Source organism: Catharus ustulatus, chromosome 3 (genome assembly GCF_009819885.2).
Source record: "Catharus ustulatus isolate bCatUst1 chromosome 3, bCatUst1.pri.v2, whole genome shotgun sequence".
Lineage (NCBI taxonomy): Eukaryota > Metazoa > Chordata > Aves > Passeriformes > Turdidae > Catharus > Catharus ustulatus.
Genome location: NC_046223.1, coordinates 111,521,374 through 111,539,950, shown reverse-complemented (window position 1 = coordinate 111,539,950; position 18,577 = coordinate 111,521,374).

The window sequence follows — 18,577 nt, the reverse complement described above, 5'->3', positions numbered from 1 at the left end:
AATATGTACATTTGGAATAAACTGAGGGCCTGCACTCTACACTCTCACTGAACTGACCATCTTGCAGATATTGCAAGTCTGACAGGTTTTTAAGATTTCAGATTTGCTGAATTTTAGGAGCAGAATTTAGGAGCAGAATTTAGGAGCAGGGAGGCCAAAGGCTCCCTCTCTGCATCTGTTCTCTAAATTTGCAGTGTGGATGCACAAGTAAGGCTGTGAGAGCCTGCACATTCCTGGAGCTGGTGCTGTAACCAAGCTAACAGATGTTAGGAAATCCTGGAGGAAATTTAATCCAAATTCCTTGAATTCCAGTCATATCAAAATTTAGAGAGAGAGACAGGAAATATCCAGGGTCTGCTAATACTACCTTGACTCCAAAAATTAGAATTTTCATTACCTGATTTTTTTTGCATGAGGTTACAACTTGTTCTAGTTCAGCTTTTTTGCTGAGCAAAAATTTTAAGTACCATAGATGTGATCACGTAGGTACAATTGCAATAACTTTGAACTGGGAACTCTGCCCTGACAAACAAAATGTAATTTTCATATGGATGGTGTCAATCTGATTATAAAATGTTAGATATTTTGAAATACTAAAAGAAAATTAACCTCTCAGAAGTTAGAAAATGCATATTAGGCTATCTAATGAAAGGATAACTTGCCTTGTTTGACCAATGCAGCCCAGGGGCAGTAAAACAGGGCAGAGTGGATGAAGTAACAGCAGAAGCACAAATGGCAATGCCAGTAGCTGCTGGGGTGGCAGCAGGAACAGCCTCACTGACAGCAGAGGAGAAAGAAAAGCTGATTCCTGTACATGCAAGTGAGAGGCTATCCGTTTACCTGCTTGATTTACAACTGACACCATGTATAGATGCCAGACCATTTACATTTTGGAATGTGTTGAAGATGTTTGGGGGCAAACCTCTAGTGAGGGTAGATATTGTCAAACATTGTTTTTATAAATGTTGCATATGTGCTTGCATGTTGGACTAGGGAATAATAATATGTGCCAGGTTTAGACAGCAAGTTAGACTTAAGAGAGAGAAAAAACACTTTACAATTATTTTCCATACACATAGTTTCTGAAAACCAAACAAAACCATGCTTTCAGTCATATGTTATGTAGCAGACACACAGAAAAATCAGATGGTTCAATTCTGCAAGCTGCTGAGTGCTCTCAGCACTCTGATATTAAAACAGCCTTGTATTTCACAGGTTTATGCCCTGGAAGTGCAGATCAACATGAAAATAGGCATATAATGGGCAATTAATGTTTGTCTCCTGAAGCACCTCCTGCCTCTGTGAGTGACTCTTGTCTTCCCACATCTCATCCCTTCGAAGACTGGCCCCAGTGGTGCCTTCCAAAATGTCCAGTTTTGCATCCATGACTTCCACTGACATTAATGAGGATTACAGGTGTATGATAAAGGCAGAACAGCCTTTCAAGTGTCAGAGAGCAATGCTGCTGTTCACCATTGCTTTAACCAAGCAATCCACAGCAAAGTGCTGAAAGTAAAAAGTAAAATTTTCAAGTAAAAGGAAAATTCCAGATGGTTCCCATGTTGGGAATTCTTTGGGATTTCTCAGGACTGCAAATATGATTGCCAGACTTTGGAACAATCAGTCTTCAGGGTCAGACAGATATGCTTACAGCACGGAGGAAAAACAGCTGCTTTTGTATGGTACAAACAAAAGTTTCTTTCTTTCTGGTCCTCTGGGAGAACTGGCATCCTCAATTCCTCTCCTGTGTAGTATTTGGGTAATTTTCACCCAATAAATTGTTCACTGTTAAGAGATGATACAGCCCTAAAAGAAATTAGTGATGCAACAATTGGAGTTGTGGAGAAGTGTAGCACTGACTTAACAGTTTCACAGATATGTGTTTAATTCTGTATGGCAGGACTATGCTTTGGACAGTAAAGGTCATATTAATCATAAAAAATATTAGATCTCTACAGCTTTGATATTTAGATCTGAGATCATAATCTAGTTTCTCTTTCTTGTCCCTTTGAAGAAACAAGCACTTCGTAGCTAAAATTCCTCTCATCTCAAGGTGGGTCTCTAAACAGCCCAGATGACTCATGCTGTGGAAATGCTAATTTCTCTTCACTGGCTATAAAGGGAACCTGGGCCAAATGAAAGTTGAGGTGGTATCCATCCATACCCTGAAAGGCTTTTAGGGCTATAGGAAATAAGAATTTTTATCCCAGTGGGATGCTGTGGCACAAAGAGCTCCAGTAATTTCTAGAGTGCCAGAAGGAGAAATTCCATAAGGGATGTGCTCAGAGATGTACCTAGTACAACCCTTACCAGGACTGGAGTATAGCTCTGGTTTTTTACTCCCAGAAAAGGACTCAATCAGTTGATGAAATATATTTGTCTTGTACTACCTGAGACGCCTGAGGATATCCAAGAGATCCAAACACAGCTGATGCAGGATGGTAGTGGTCTCTTGCCTGCCTGGGATGGCAGCTGGAGGCCAAGGAAGATACCTAGGATGTCTTAAGTGGCAATAAATATCAGTGAGTTATTAATTGGAGACCCTATTCAATAGTCATTAATCTAAGCAGGGATTCATCTCATCTGTTTTCAATTAACTTTTTCTCTAAGTGCTACTGACTACCTTGACCAGATTGTTATTGATTTTAAAAGGAGTTTAAAAATGCACATGAAATACATATGCACATGTAAAGGATATGCTCTACATGTGAATGTGAGATTATGAAATTCAGTTGAATAAGTCTGGAACTTGTGGGATAATTCCTTTGCCGTAACTTTAATGTCTATTGCCATTTGTGATGTTCTGGGATAACATACCTGGACTCTTATTTCCTGTAAAGAAGGGTCACACATCTTTTGAAAGTCCTCTTCCTACAGTGTGTTATGTCTTAGATGCCTGTGGATATCACAAATAGTGCTAGATCTTCATAAAAATGAGTCAAGTCACGTATACTTAGCTGGAGATGAATCCTACCCTGTCCTCTATTTTAAAAGGGACATTGAAAAATTGCAGAGATGGCAGAAACAGCTATCTATTTTTGAATTAGAGAATATACAAAAGAAATTTCTTTTCCAATCTATTTAGTTTATCGGATCCATGACCAAAGATAGATGTAATTACAGAATAGAAATACTTTCAATAGATAGAAAGTACCTTGTACTTCAAAGTAACTTTAAAAATGGAAGAAGAATGAGCAAGGTGAAAGCAAAGAGTTCACAATTTCAGTTTAGATGTTAGGTGGTAAATCTCTCTTGTTAACTAATGTGAAAAATCGCAAGGGAATTGATGAAGTCTATGCTCCTTGAAGTCTTCAAATTATGACAAGATACTTTTCCGAAGTTATAATTTGCAGAAAGAAAGATTGTGAACTCAGTACAAGGATAACTGAGGGAAGTTAGCTGGCATGTGGTAGGCTGGAGATTAGACTCAATGGCCTGCTGATCTCTTCTGGCACTAGGCACCACAAATTGTGCCAAAATAAGAAGAGTATGACATGAATTCAGCTGTGTTTGCTGCAAATTAATTATTTTTTTCTCACCAGAAAATGGCAAGTGGGATTGACTTGGATAATCTTTATATCACATCCCTCCCCTCTTTTTCCATTAATTATGAGGAAATTGCAGAATTCTCAAAGGTGTTTGTTGTTTGCAGTTATTTGAATACTACACAGCCACATCTGTATTTGCTGTTAACACTCTTTCAAACCCCTCTTGTTGCCTTCTGTACCTTTTTCTTTGTTTATTCACCTGTTGCATAATATCCAACTCTCAGATTTGTGACTCTCTGGATAAACACTGCTTTCATGCTAGTTCTTTATATCTAATACAGTGAGGAATTGATTTTTTTTTCTTTTTCTTTTTTTTTTTTTGGTAACTGAACTTTCATTAATAATAGTAATTCAATTCCTTTCTTTCAAAGTAATTCTTTAGCAAATTGGAGAGTGAGTATGAAGATTATTCACAAACAATTGATTGATGATGAAATCCTCTATGTGTCATTCAGCTGTGTTAATGAGTGCAGAAAAAGAACTTCCATTAGCGGATGAAATATGCAGCTTTGTCTCTGTTCTCAGACTGTTAATTTCTTATTCACTGATGCTAGTGGGAAATTATGTTACATCCCCCTAAAATGTTTATCTTACAAGATTTTTTATTTAGGTGCCTCAGCTTGCATTTATCACTACAGCAGCACAAGAAACTGCAAGGTCCCCCTTATGTGTGGTATTGAGGGTGAATTCATATTGTCTGTTTGGTACCATCATTTACTCTCATACGAGTCCCCACTGCTCAATTTGCTTTGTGCTGAGGTGCAGCAGCTGGTTGCCTTGTCAAAGAAACTCAAATATGAGTTTAGGTGTTTGCACTAAAGATGGTACAAAGACCTATCTAGAAAATACCATGGTATTTATACTTCTAAAGATATCATCAGTGAGATTTTCAGAAACATCAAAGATTCTGGATTCAATGAAATAAATATGGAACATGAAATCTGGTCTCTAGGGACAGAATGAACAATTTCCTCATTTATCTTTTACCCATGCCCCTCTAGTATTAAAGCACTCTGAAAATGTTAACTGTTCTTAATATTCCTACAGGGGAAGAGATAGTACTATTCCTATTCTACTGCCAGTCAAGAAGAGGAAGCACTGAATAAGTTTTTGAAAGCCATTAAAAAAGTCCTGATAGATTTATTTTTAAGAAATTTTGCATTTTATTGTACATTTCTGTTTCAGTTAAGCAAAATGAATCCTAGCATCCTTAACTTTTGAGTTGTCAGTTCTGCAATGGTACTTTGTCACCTTCTTCAGGAGATATTTGCTTTTAAACCACAACCCAGTAACATCCAGACCTGTCCCCATACACCTATTCCATGTTTTATGTCTTGTTGCCCTGGCCAGTTTCACTTTTTTTTTTTTCTCTCTCAACTCAACCAATCTCTCTTTATCCTTTCTTTTGTATCACATTCTCTGGTCTTGTATGTTATCTCCACTGTTGCTATATCTGTCTTCCTCTTATCAAGGCTGAATCCTCTAATCATAGTGTCTCCAGACTGATTCTTTGTCTCAGTCTAGTCTCTTTGCCTTATTGTACTTTTGCTGTTGCTTTGCTGCTGTTCTTAGTGTTTTCTAGTTTGTGCGGCTGAAGAATCATTGAAGACTCATAAGACACAATAACCCTGCAGCCATTTCCTCTGGATGACTTTAGAGGGGAAATTGCCATAATTTCAGTGAATCCTTCACTCCCTCAGTGTGCACAGAGCCATCAGAGTTATTTGTAGGGAAGCTTCAGTATGTCTGTGGTGAACACTCATTTTTCCCCCAGGCTGATTGCTAACTTGTGGATTTCTGTTGTGGTGGTAGAAGATGCAGCTCTAGTCTCACAATCATTGCAAAAAATGTAAGTGCTGGATAGAAACACTAGACTGGCAGAGGTTTGTTTTTTTTAATAACTAAAAAGGTCACAAACTTCTTTTTCCAAGTAAGCAAAAAAGCGTACCTTGTATCTACTTTGATTCTGGCTTAATTCCAGAGCAACTAAATACTTTAATTTCACTTAAACTCGTGGAATTTTGGCAACTAAATATATTAGCTACATTTAAACCAGTTAAATTTTGACAAATCTGGCTAGATTCTGTAAACAAAATCTTTAGATGGAAACTGCTGAGGAACCCTACTAATAGTCATTGTCAGCAGGCCTGCTTATAACTTGGTGTGTGCAGAAAATCTGCATGACTTGCACCTAAACCTGTAAGGCCCTTTGGAGACAGTAGCCATAACCATTATCTGGCATTTAGCATAGTGGGAAATATCCTGACTGAAATATTTTCACAGATTTTAAATATGAAACATACAAACTAATGAGGTTGACTAGTTTAAAATTGAAAGAAAAAACAAAAACAAAAACCATACTGCAAGTGATAGAATATGAAAACATTACAGGTCCCTACCCACTCTGCATCGGATGTGGATCAAAATGACTTGTTCTGATCACAATACAGAGAAATTTTAAAAATGCTCTCTGCTTCAGACCTACTTGCTGAGTTGTGCTGTGCAGAATGGATTGTTAGAAGCATGTTTTAAAACCCGTGAAAGCAATGGATTCTTTGTTAAGAAAACATATTCTTGGCATCATTGGTAAGTCCTTTTACACTTAGTGTTCTGCAAATTTCACCATCTGCTTTGGTTCTGCTGAATAGGCAGCATTTCTGGTACCTGGGACCTCTTCCTGTCAGTCCATACATTTGGGTAAGAAGATGGTTTCTGTGTCACCCATTTAATGTGGGTCCTATGCAACCATTTGTTTTGTTCTAAAGGTAAGTTCTTAGGAAGTGAAATCTCCTTCACAATGGGTGTGAAAGATAAACATTACATTTGATTTGCCAAAACCAAATCTAAATTTAGTAAAAAAAAAACCAAACCTATGAAATGAAACTAAATATTGCATATGCAACTCCATTGGGTAGTTTTTGCACACACCAAGTTTAAACCTGAATTTATAACAATAGAAAAGAGTGAGCATGAGCTGGTGGCTACCTGACAGTCTTCTCCCTGCTTCAGGAGCATCTAGTCTCATTCCCTTTACACGAATACCATTCAAACATCCATAGGTGTTTGAAATAAGGTATAAGGTGTAGAAACCTATCTTCAGGAGCCAGTGTGAGGCCAGTGTTTGCCATTAAACTTGACACCATTAAACTTGGGAGCTCAGTTTGAAGCCAAAGCACCAAAATGCAAATAGCCACAAGTGGCTCCTAATTTTTATTTAAGCCAGTAGCTCTGAGTCTTATACCTGGTAATGGCAGTGACAGGTATTGAAGGAGAGCCAAATGTTTCTGGAAGGTAGTTGGAGATCAGAGCACCAAAAAGGATGTCTGAAAAGGCTTTAGCTCTTTAGAGTGTGTTGATCCAACCTATTCCTTATCCTCTGAGGGGTGCATCTGTCAACCCATGTCTCTCCCTTTAGGGACAAGGACATTGTGTGGGACAGTGGACAACTGCAACCATTTCTAATGTCCTGCGGTGTCTCTAGCTGTCTCCAGAAGGCACATGTTTCATGTAGACTATGCAGTGTATATGCCAGCCCCAAAGGGTTTTCAGGTGTCTGAGGGCCCCTAAAATGCTGTTAGACAATCCTGCCAAATATTTCAAATGGAAATAAAATACAGACAAAGTGCATTCAGTTCTCTCTTGATATGTTTGTTCTCTTTTTTTCTTCAAGAATTAACATGACCCTCACCAGTAACTGGCTACCAAAAGAAGATGTTAATTCAAAGTGCAATTTATAAATATTCTGTATTATTCAATGCATTTATGAAGATTTTTGTATGCAGTGTAGTCCATAAAGAACTGGTCAGAGTCCCATAGCATATTTCAGAAATAAAGATGCTAGAGAAGGGACTTATTTCACCTTCAGCACTTTCAGATGTATTGGACCTCATAGTTTTATCACTGTTATTGCCTTAGCCACAGTAGGGATGTCTGTAATTTTTTAGTATTCTGCTCTTAGACAGAGAATGCTGTTGGAAGTGAGGTAAGTGAAAGAGGCACAGTATCAAACCACTTCTACCCAAAAGATACTAGGGAAAGAATAACCAACAGACTTCTCTTCATCCTTCAGCAGTCTCTGTATCATCCTTGGATATGTTGGAACATGAGCAATTCTGTGGGAAGACGTAATTTCACGATTATAAGCCGCAGCATTTTGACTAAAATTTTGGTCCGAACCCAAAGCGCGGCTTATAATCAGGTGCGGCCAATTCATGGACAAAGAAGGAAAAGTTGTTGTTTTAATTTGGAGGACAAGTGTCTGCTGAGAAAGACAGGAGCTTCTCTTTGAAATGGAGAATGTAAACCCCCTCCCTCCAAATTAGTATAATTTTGACATCAAGGGGCTTTCAGGCAAAAATATGGGAATTAGGAATAACAGTTCTTTACTAGGGAAATTAAAATAGAAATACAGTACTGCAAAGAAACAAACTCCAAACCCTGACAAAGTCAGAGTACAACCTGACACCCCATCAGGCAGGGTGTTGGTAGCAGTCCCATTAAATGGTGGCTGCATCCTCCTGCAGTGACAGATGTGGCTCAGTTGGAGCAGTGCTCCTGTACAAGGTGCAGTTTCCCTCCGGAGCTCCAGTGGTGATGTGGAGAAATCCGGTTTTCCACTGGAGTCCAGTGGAGAAAGGGGCTCCTTTAGTGTCCCAAAACCTCTGTTTTTATCTTGGTAAGAAATGTTGGGCCCTTCCCCCTGGCTGGAGCAACTCCCAATGGGATGCAGTAATTTTATGAGTCCCACAGTGGGACTCAATGGCCATGAGCAGAAAATGACTGGCTGGAGGAAGGATGGGTTGTGAAAAGATAAAGAACAATGCCCTGCCTGGTTTCAATGGATGGCCCATTAGCAGAATATCTCCCACAGAGATAAGGATCACTGCCCCCACCCTCAAGAGATGGTGATAGAACAGATACCTTTTATCACACTCTGTATTGTAACGTGCGGCTTATAATCAGGTGCGGCTTGTGTATGGACAAAGAACGAAAACTTGCTGCACCTCTAATTGTGTCTGTGCAGACTTTATTTGGCTTTTTATTTGCTCTGTAAGCTGCTTTTTCCTTTTACTGGTATTCCTTGGCTTTCCTCACCCACTCTTTCTCCCTACATTTAGCTTGGTGGAATCACACACTGCAAACACAGAATAAGGGAGTAGAACAGGCTGCTACACTCATGATGCCTTCAGGAAGCTAAAGGGAGGACATACAGCATTCACATTCATAGCAAGAAGGCAAGGAAAATGTGAGAAAAATGTTTACACCCGATGAGAGTTTCCTGAAATAGTTTTGTCCTGTGCTGACAGAAAAGGGGCCACAGACAGGCAGCCTTGCTATTCCTCTGGCTGCTGTGGGAACAAGTATTTGCATATTCACCTTCAGGATGGGCAAACATATCACACTCTGTGAGTCACTCCTTGCAGTGTCCCCCATGGAGCTCTTGTTCTGCAAAAAAACAGGTTTGTTTTTCCTGCAAGTCAAAATGTATTACAAATGAATAATAGGAAGAAAGAAACAAACCCAACAACAGCAACAACAGCTAAAAAACCCCAAACCAAAACATTAATCTCTTTGTATTTTTAGTTCAGCCAAACTGGAGACTCATCAGATAAATTATAATTTTTCCCTCAAAAGGCTTGATCTTGCAGACTTCTTTTACAAAGCCTTTTCCATTATACCCTTCTCCAACAGCTGGCATCTCATTCTACTGTTAACAGTTCCAATTAGGGTAATCATTCAAAAACTGTAGCAGAAAAAGACACACTGAAAACAACTGCTTTATCTCTTTCAGGTATTTCTTCTTTTGCATAAATACTTAAGCAATTTAATTTTGCCTGAGTGCTTTCTCAAAGGAGAGTTCTGTTGAATGAGGACAACCATAAATCAATATAACCCGGCTTTCTTTGGTAGCCTCTCGATTTTAGTGCTCACAATAATGAGATATAGCTGAATTATGTTAATAGTGATTTTTATTATTATATTCCTCTCTAAAGCATCTGTTGGTATGGTAGATGGTCATTCTACAAAGTTAAAAATAAGTGGAAAAATATCTGTGAAGTAGAGTCCTCATTTCTCTCTTTTGTCTCCAGTTCATAATTTTATAATTTTGAGATACCATTGGATGTATTAAGTGATGTGCTGAGCAACCTATTGCACGGTTTATTACAAAAAATATACCTCAAAATCCCCCAAAACACCGAGAAAGGAAAACAATTATAATAATATGTTGTGCTCTATAAATACAAAACCTGAGCTCTGGGCATATAAATGCCTTTGTAGTGGCCCTTCCTGGGAGAAGAAGAAGGCCCTTCCTGGTTATTGAGTCATATGTAAAATTGAATGTGAACCTTTCCAGCCAAAATTTATAGTGTGAGAAGCAGCTAAAGCAGCAAGAGAGCCTGGCCAAAATGTTTTGGTCTCCTTTATAATGAAAATGTTAATTCAGAAGTAAATCTATAAAAGATCATTTTCGGCTGCTCAGAACACACCAGGAGATAAACATACCAGAAATCTAGACATGTGCTTGCTAATTAAGGAGTTAAAAAGAAGGAACACATTTTATCTAGGTCCAGCAAGCCCAGATGAAAGGCTTCCATCCATTAGTAGGGATATTATTTACAAAACCTGATTTCACACAATGAGGTGGGACCATAAGTACTGATTTATTCTCTACCCTTTAGCCCAAAGCATCATTACTTTTTACATTTTTACAGAACCTTGTGGTTTAGCTCTGTGTAGCATCACAAACCTGCGATAAACTAAGATAAGTGTGGAAGGCACATGTAGACATCACTTATTACAACTCTGTTCTCAGAAACAGGTTTTGCTATACTTAAGCAAAGCCTGGAAATACAGGCCAGACAATCTCACCTCCACACTCAGCAAAATCATGGAGCAGGATTGTGGAACACGTCCTCTGGTAACCTTGCTAAGGCTCATGTGCACAAGGCAGTGACTGATGGCCAGCAAGACCCAGCTGGGGACAAGTCACGCCTGACTAGTGTGGTGGCCTTCTGTGAGGGGATAGCAGCGCTGATGGGGAAGGGGAGAACTTGACACCGTGTATCGAACATGTGCAAAGCATTTAACACTGTCCCACATGAGATCCTGTTCTCTAAACTGAAGAAAATTGGATTTGACAGACAGAGCACTCAGTGGATGAGGAAGTGGCTGGATGGTGGCACCCAAAGGGTTGTGGTCAATGGCTCAGTGTCCAAGTGGGAAGAGTGAGGAGTGTCATGCCCAGGGGTCTGTACTGGGACCAGTGCTGTCCAACATCCCTGGCAGTGACACGGAGAGAGGGACAAGGCACCCTGAGCAAGTTTGCTGGTGACACTGAGCTGTGGTGCAGGTGACAGCTGGAGGGAAGGGATGCCATCCTGAGGGGCCTGGACAGGCTGGAGAGGTGGGAACCTCATGAAGTTCAGCAAAGCCAAGCAAAAATCCTGCAGCTGGTCAGGGTGATGATGAGCACAAAACCAGTCTGGGCAGTGAATGGACTGAGAGCAGCCCTGAGGAGAAGGATTTGGGGGTGTGTAGATGGTCAGCACGACCTGGCAATGTCCACTGGCAGCCCAGAAAGCCAGGTGTGTCCTGGGCTGCATCAAAAGCTGTGTGGCCAAAACAGATTGAGGGAGGGATTCTGCTCCTCTGCCCGACTCTCATGAGACCCCACCTGGAGTGCTGCATCCAGCTCTGGAGCCCACAGCCTCAGAAGGAGATAGACCTGCTGGACAGTGTTCAAAGGAGGCCATGAAGATGATCAGAGTGCTGGAGCATCTCCTATGAAGACAGGCTGAGAGAACTGGGGGTGTTCAGCCTTGAGGGAGAATTTGAGCAACATGGTCAGATTGAAGCTGCCTGTATGCATGGCAAAGGAGTTGAACTAGATGGCCATCCCTTCCAATCCCAACAGTTCTGTGATTTTGTGATTCCTTGATTCTGTGATTTACCATTCCCAGTATATTTGTGCATAAGCTGTTTCTGAAAATCACCAGCAATTAATATAAAGGACTGAAATGAATATTCAAGGCAAACCCTCCCAGAAGATTGAAGTACAATTTTAGAGCTCACCACTGTTAAACAACCTTGTATCAGATCCCACAGCTAAAGAGCTCTTGCTAACAGGTTTGCCACTTGCCAATCAGTCAGCAGATTGAAATTAGTGTCAGAGGAGCAGCAGACAGAAGGGGGTCACACGGCTCTCCTCTCCTGCTCTGTGAGTTATAAACACAAAAAGTTTCCTATTTAAGAACATTTAACAGGATTTTAAGACACTGTTGCTGACACACATAGCTGGTGCTTCATTCTCACTGCTTCTGGGAGAGATGATGTGTCAGAAAAATATGGAAGAGTAAGGGGAATTTCGGAGTATTATGAGTAGTCACTGTCCTAATTTATATCTTATGTTGCCCTTGTGCTCATTTCAAACTCTCTCCTTCTAATAAAAACATGCACAAATTAGACATTATAAAGTCAAATGAGTCCTTTAAATGCTGCTTTGTGACAAACACTCTGAACCATGGCTGTATAGCAATTCTAAGGGTTTACAGAAAAAGTTCTCTAGGGATGCAAAAGCATTGTAGCAGTTATCCATGTGCTGTGTAAACTTTTCAGGTCCCATAGAGCACTACTCCTCCAAAAGTACCCATCAGTTATTGAACAATGGGCAGAGAAGCAACTTTCAGTAGGGAACAAATTATCTTTTTTAATTTCCTTTTGAATTTTTGGAAATATGGAAATAAAAATCAGTAATAATAAATGGACCTTATAAAGAGCAATGATTAAAGTCTCTGTGGTTCTGACATTTGAGATTAATAAGTTAAAATAATTTCTGATCTTCCTTTTTGTTAGACTCTCCACAGACACAGATAAAGTTTCTTTCTACAGTAATATGCAGCAGCACAAACACTGCTAAGTCAATCACAGGTTCTCCAATTACTAGAACCTGTCAAGTCTAGCAGACATCAGTTGATGCTTGAAGACATCAGTGCTGTTATTTATATCACTGCTCACTAGACTTGTATAATTTGGTTATGCTAAAGACTGGAATCTGCATTTTTTCCTAAGTACAATAGAGCAACAGTACTAATAGAATTCATGAACAAGCTTCTCATTGTTGTGAACATGAAAAATTTATATACACCTTACAGGTCTACCCGAGAGGCTATAATTTAAAAGGGCAAATTTTACCTGGTTTTATTCAGGTTATCATTCTTACTCACAAAACAGTCTTTTGAATAGGTGTGTGTTGCTGGGTCAATTCAAACATTAGAACAAACTTACATAAGGACAAACAAATGAGCAAATGCAACTAGCCCAGGAAAGATACTAGAAAAACAAGACACTACAATGGAAAGAGAATATATAATCTGACGTATCTGGACTGCCTTGATCTTATGCCTTGATACATTGAAATAACAATGGGAAAAGAGATCTGTTGAGGGTAGCCCCTAAGCTAATGCCCACAAATGTGCAGTGCTCAGAAAGTCATCTGGGAACAGCCACACGCTGACTGCTTTGTTCTAAATAAATCTGCACCTAGTTCAACTCCCAGTGGGAGACTCCTGCTGAGATCAAGGATATATTGATCAGGCGTCTTGGTGATAAATCTAAATTTCAGAAGCTGGGTTTTTGCCTATCCTGTGGAGTCTTTGGAAAATAAGTGGGGAGGGAACATACAGAAGCCTTGGTTATGATCTCCATGAATTGTCTGAAAGTATTTATTTCTACCATTCTGCAAAATAATGACCAGCAACAGTACAAAAATCCATAAAGCCAAAATCCAGATGAAAGCAAACTACCCTCTCCAGCCCAAAAAATTAGATAAAAAATACCTTTGTATATATGCAGCATATGTTAAAATACCCAGGGTGTTTTAATAGGAAAAAGACAGAATTTTTTAAGCCCTTATCCCAGGACCTTATTCTTCCCATGTTTGAAGTCTCAAACAATATCTACAAAAATGCTTATCTGTAGAAAGTATTTTCATATACCCTAGCCTGAAATAAAAACGCTGCCATACATCCCATACACAATGTCAGTGACCAGCTACAAGTGCAAAAGCAATCTTGGGACCTCTGCAAACCATTTGACTCTGACCTAATTAGAAAAGCACCCAAATAGCTACTTGTCTGTTCACAGCTTGTGAACATTGTTCTTTCTGCACTTTTTCATATGCTGGCTTGGCACACAGTTGTTGACATTGCTGTCTTATACTGCCTGAAAATTGTCTTCACCAAACATCCTCGCACTGAGGGGCAAGAGCAGTGCATGAGCATTCAAACAACCTCCCTTTCAACACCACTGAGGATGTGGGATGATTATGGTGGTTTATGAACAAATCAGGTACCAGATTCACTCCTACAGAAGCATATACAAAGTATGTTATATTCTGATTTTCAGTGACTATTTCCATAGAGATAATTGGTGTCGCTCTTGTACATGATGGAAGGATTTGTCTGCATTAGAATGTATGCTGTAGGATTTCAAGGAATTGCTGAACTCTTTCAGCCTTGGAAAAAAACATACAATACCATCTATAACTTCACTACCTCGCAGATGTTGTAAACATGAGACTTGTGAAGTGCTGAGATATTAAACCTCAAGCCCTGTGGTTAACTTAGGACACAAAGTACAATAAATATGCTTTTCTGTGCCCTCCTTTCAGAAGAGGAAAATAACGGACACTGCACATAGTTCAAGCGACTGAAAAAAAAAGAAAAAAAAGGCAAATAACATAAGGTATTTTTTTTCTTCAGCTAGTTTTGAACAAGAAAGGTGAATACCACATTATTATTTTGCAGAGTTTGCCCCATCAAACCACTGTAGACTGGCTGTTGGTGCTCTGAGGAAAGAAAAAAGGAAAAATTTGTTAGTGGTATTATATAAAATACAATTGGTCTTCTGAAAGAAGCTTTCCAGGTTTTGGTAGGACTTTGGACACATCATCCTTCAGCTTTCTGTGATGTGTTTTAATTACATAAAAAATGGATGCATGTGTGAAATTTATTGCATATGTTTAAGAGTGCCTTGAGATTTGTGAGTTGTAAATAAATATCATGTGATGAATTAAAATTCTCTGAAAGGACCATAATTACCTGATACATATTGAATGAACCTTCACCCCCATTACAATCGACCCTCTCCCAAAATAAATGCAAATTCTTCAGAAAGTACAACCCATTTTCAAATAAACTAGAAATATTCAATAGTCCTTGAAAAGAAAGACTGGGGATTTACTTGGTGTTTCAAAGAATTTGTCTCCACATGTGCTGTCATCTCCCTTCAGAGAACCTATACAAGATATAATGGAAACAGTACTGAGGGTGATGAAAATGCCAGAGTGGCTGTCAGTGGATCACCTTATGACAGCAAGTGATAAGCTCCTAATGCTGAAGTGATGAATGTGCCTGAATGTGGATGCTATGCTTGTGTGAGACAGCTGAAAAACACAAATATGAACAACTAGACATGAGGACATGCCTCTGGGGAGATCCCACTGGTTTTTGAAGTACTTGACTGATTCTAGAAAGTAGGACATTTTTACCATCAAGAAAGATAAGTGTGTCTTATCAATACAGCTCCATGACTCAGAAGAGGAGCAGCTGGGATGAAGGGAAGCATCAATCCTATCTAAGTATCAAATGTGACCTTTTGTATATGTTCTCCTTGCAAATGATCTTTCATTGCTCTACCTTCAAAGTTTTCATAATGCATTTGGAGTGCTTTATAACTGAGCAGTTAATACAAATGCAAGTTGCCATCGGTTTATTTGAAAAAAAATTGCATACATTGAAGTCAATGAAATTACTAAAGTGCAGATTACTTCACTTGGAGAAAGGAAGCACAGGGCTCCTGCTTGTAGTAACAACCCAAAGACAGTATACAAGTAGGGTTTGATTTACAAAGTGTGAAGGTCTAATGCAGACAAACATGTTTACACAGGAAACTGGAAATCCATAGGGGAGGAAATCTGTTTTTGATATATGGTGAAAGGGGGGGATATTTATGTGAAATATGAAAATATATTTCCCAAGCTTAGTGAGTCAAAAGCCTATAATATATCTTCCTTCTAAATGTTTTTCAAAGCTTTGGAAGAGTCTTAAACACCGATTTTATTAAGCTATTTCACACAAAATTATGCAACAAAAATATTAAAATATTTTTATGACAATAAATATGATAAAGAAAAGCCTAACAGTTGAACTCCCACAATAATAAATATTAGTATATTGGAGATGGATGCAGAAATCTATATTACAAATGGATATAAATAAATTCATTTGTATTTCTTTGAGCAAGATGTTAAAGAAGGGAACAATCCATATTATTGACCTGACTTTAATAATTTTTGCTTTAGATTAGCCCAGTAAAACCACACATCTCAGAAACACTTCACAATAAGCTTTCTAACTTTTGGCTAAATATTCTGATCAATAGCTTCTTATATACTAAACAAACAAACCCACCACCTGCAGTAGCTGGGTCTCAAAAGGTAACAGGCATTTTCTCAGTTTCTAATAAATGAATAGGGTAGTATTGACTGGATAGTCATTAGCATGTTTGAACAGACAAAGCTTATTCTTTGTTTACTGCTGCATCTTATTGCACACAAAAAGGCTACAGGAGGAGGGGGGCTGGGTGCCAGAATGGGCAGTGCTGAGGGGGCAGCTGGGGAACATTGTCTCTCCTCTCAGGTGGATGCAGGGAAATCAGGGCCCTTTTCCAGGGAATTCAGGACAGAGCTAAGCAGGAGAGGAAGGAGAGAGGTGAGCCTGAGATTGTGTCTGCGCTGGTAGGTGAACAGGATGGTTCATCCAAAGTAAAGCCATGAAAGAGGCATCTGTCTGATCAATAGAGACAATCTTCCATTCCCCGGCAGGAGACAAGCAAGGGGTGTTTCCAGCTGTTGCAGGAGCAGCTGAGGAAGGAGAGGGCAACAGTGGGAACATGTTGTGTCTCCAGGGTTAGGGAAGAGGGAAGTCACAGAGGGAAGGAGGAAAAACCTCTGGAATGATGGAGGGCCAGGACAGTATGTGATACAGTGCCATTCTCCTTTCTTAGTCTGTGCTAAAGCTGCTGACAAAGCACCTCCAACATGTCAGTACCCAAGTCATGGCTGAGATCCTCACTGTCACTAGGACAGCCTCAGCTGTCTCCTAGACACTGTCCATCAGATAACCTTCCTGGACCTAGGGGAGAAGGTCCTTTTCCTAAATTAATTTCTAGCCAAATGCAGCTCTGCATGAATGACACCTCAGCATCTGGCACAGGCTTTGTGACCCTCACTAGCTCTGTGCTTTCCACCACATGCCTGATCTAGAGCCCACCTTGGAAACCCACACCATCTTCAGGGGAGGCAGACAACAGGGAAGTTTTTACCTCGTGTATTAGCTCAGCACTCTTATCTAGGGCCATGCCCAAAATTTACCACTGATGTATCAGAAACAGAACTACCCAAGCAGGACCCAGGTGACCTTTCTCTGTGCATAGCCATAGGAGTTATTTTGTGCAAGTCTGATCTTGAGGGCAGACAGAGCATAAATAGACCTTGTTTTGCCCCATTCAGCCTAGGGCCACTTTTCCTGCTCACTGCACACCACACACTATTGCTCAGATATCTCCAAGAGTGAAAATCCACTGTGGAAAGACTAAAAAATGGGATGCCAAGAACATCTGGGGGTGGAAAACCCTAAAATTTAGTAATAAGTTCACAGGTTTAGTCACCATTCTTCCCTTCTTCAGTCCCAGTATTGTCCCTAATCCATTTAGAGCTTCCCAAGTCATTCTCTGCTCTCAGGGAGACAGGTTTCTCATCTGCTTGAACTACATTTTTCACCTTCTTGATACTGATACACACCAGCTGCTCAATGTCTGCTCCTGTATGCACTGAAGGCAATTAATCAAAAGTAAAATTTAAAAATCACTTCCCCTTTTTTGCTCATTATCTTAAAAAAAAGTGTCTCACTGAGAATAACTATGAACAATTTCAGCTTGAAAAGTAACCCTTTCACAAAGTGTAAGCCAATTCTGAATGTGACCTTTCAAATGGAAAGCTATGCAACTTTAACCAGGCTTCACGCTGGGTCCATAGAATATTTCAAAGACATTTCTTTCAGTCTAGCCCATTTTTCCACCAGTCTGTGCCATGGTAAGTTTGGTTTCATATTTCTTTGATCTGCACAGCAAATACTTTACATAGTTTAAAAATAGATCCATGAAGCTCCATCTATACTCTTTAGCAGTGAAAGGAAAGCGAGTTAATAACCAATGTAACAGTCTAACCGTAGTGTACTCCTCGTGATGCTCTCCTTGGAACAAATTCATTCCCACTGTAACTCCACTGACATTAACAGAGCTACCAGCTGAGATGAATTTGCCACATTTTTGTAAAGTGCTTTAGAATTTGATGTCATAATTCTCAAAAGACACCCTAGGAAAGACGTCTCTTTGCCTTTCTCGGCGTGTGCTCATGCACATGCCAGTTTTGCCAGCTTCTTGTGTTCCTTACATTTCTTTTCACACTCTCTCCACACTCTTTGAGACTCTCCTGTTGAGAAGATATAATGCACCAGATACTCTTTGAAAATAAGTGCCTTGAAGTAATTATAACTCTGTTTTGTTTTTCATAGACGAAGGTGAATTTAGCAGTAGAGACTGAAGACTTGAAACCTATTTGAAAGACTCTCATGAATAATTTTACATTTTTTAAATGGCTGTGTGTCCTGTTGCTCAAAATAGGTTTTGTGTCACAGGCTGGGCTACAACACTATTTTTCAAAATGTTCATTGCTAAAATACCAATGACTTGAAATGAAATTATGGTATTACAGATCAGAAAACAACTGAAGCAGGTTAGAAGATTTTCAACAACCTTTATTTGCTAGAAAGGGCTGATTTTCTGGAACTGAGTACATTTAGAGAAAAGTGGTTAATTTCTTTAAAAAACTTTCCACATTCTTTCAACCTCTCCAAGTTTGTGATTTCAATTCACTTTCTGGATTTTCACTTTGAATAAATGCAGTACTT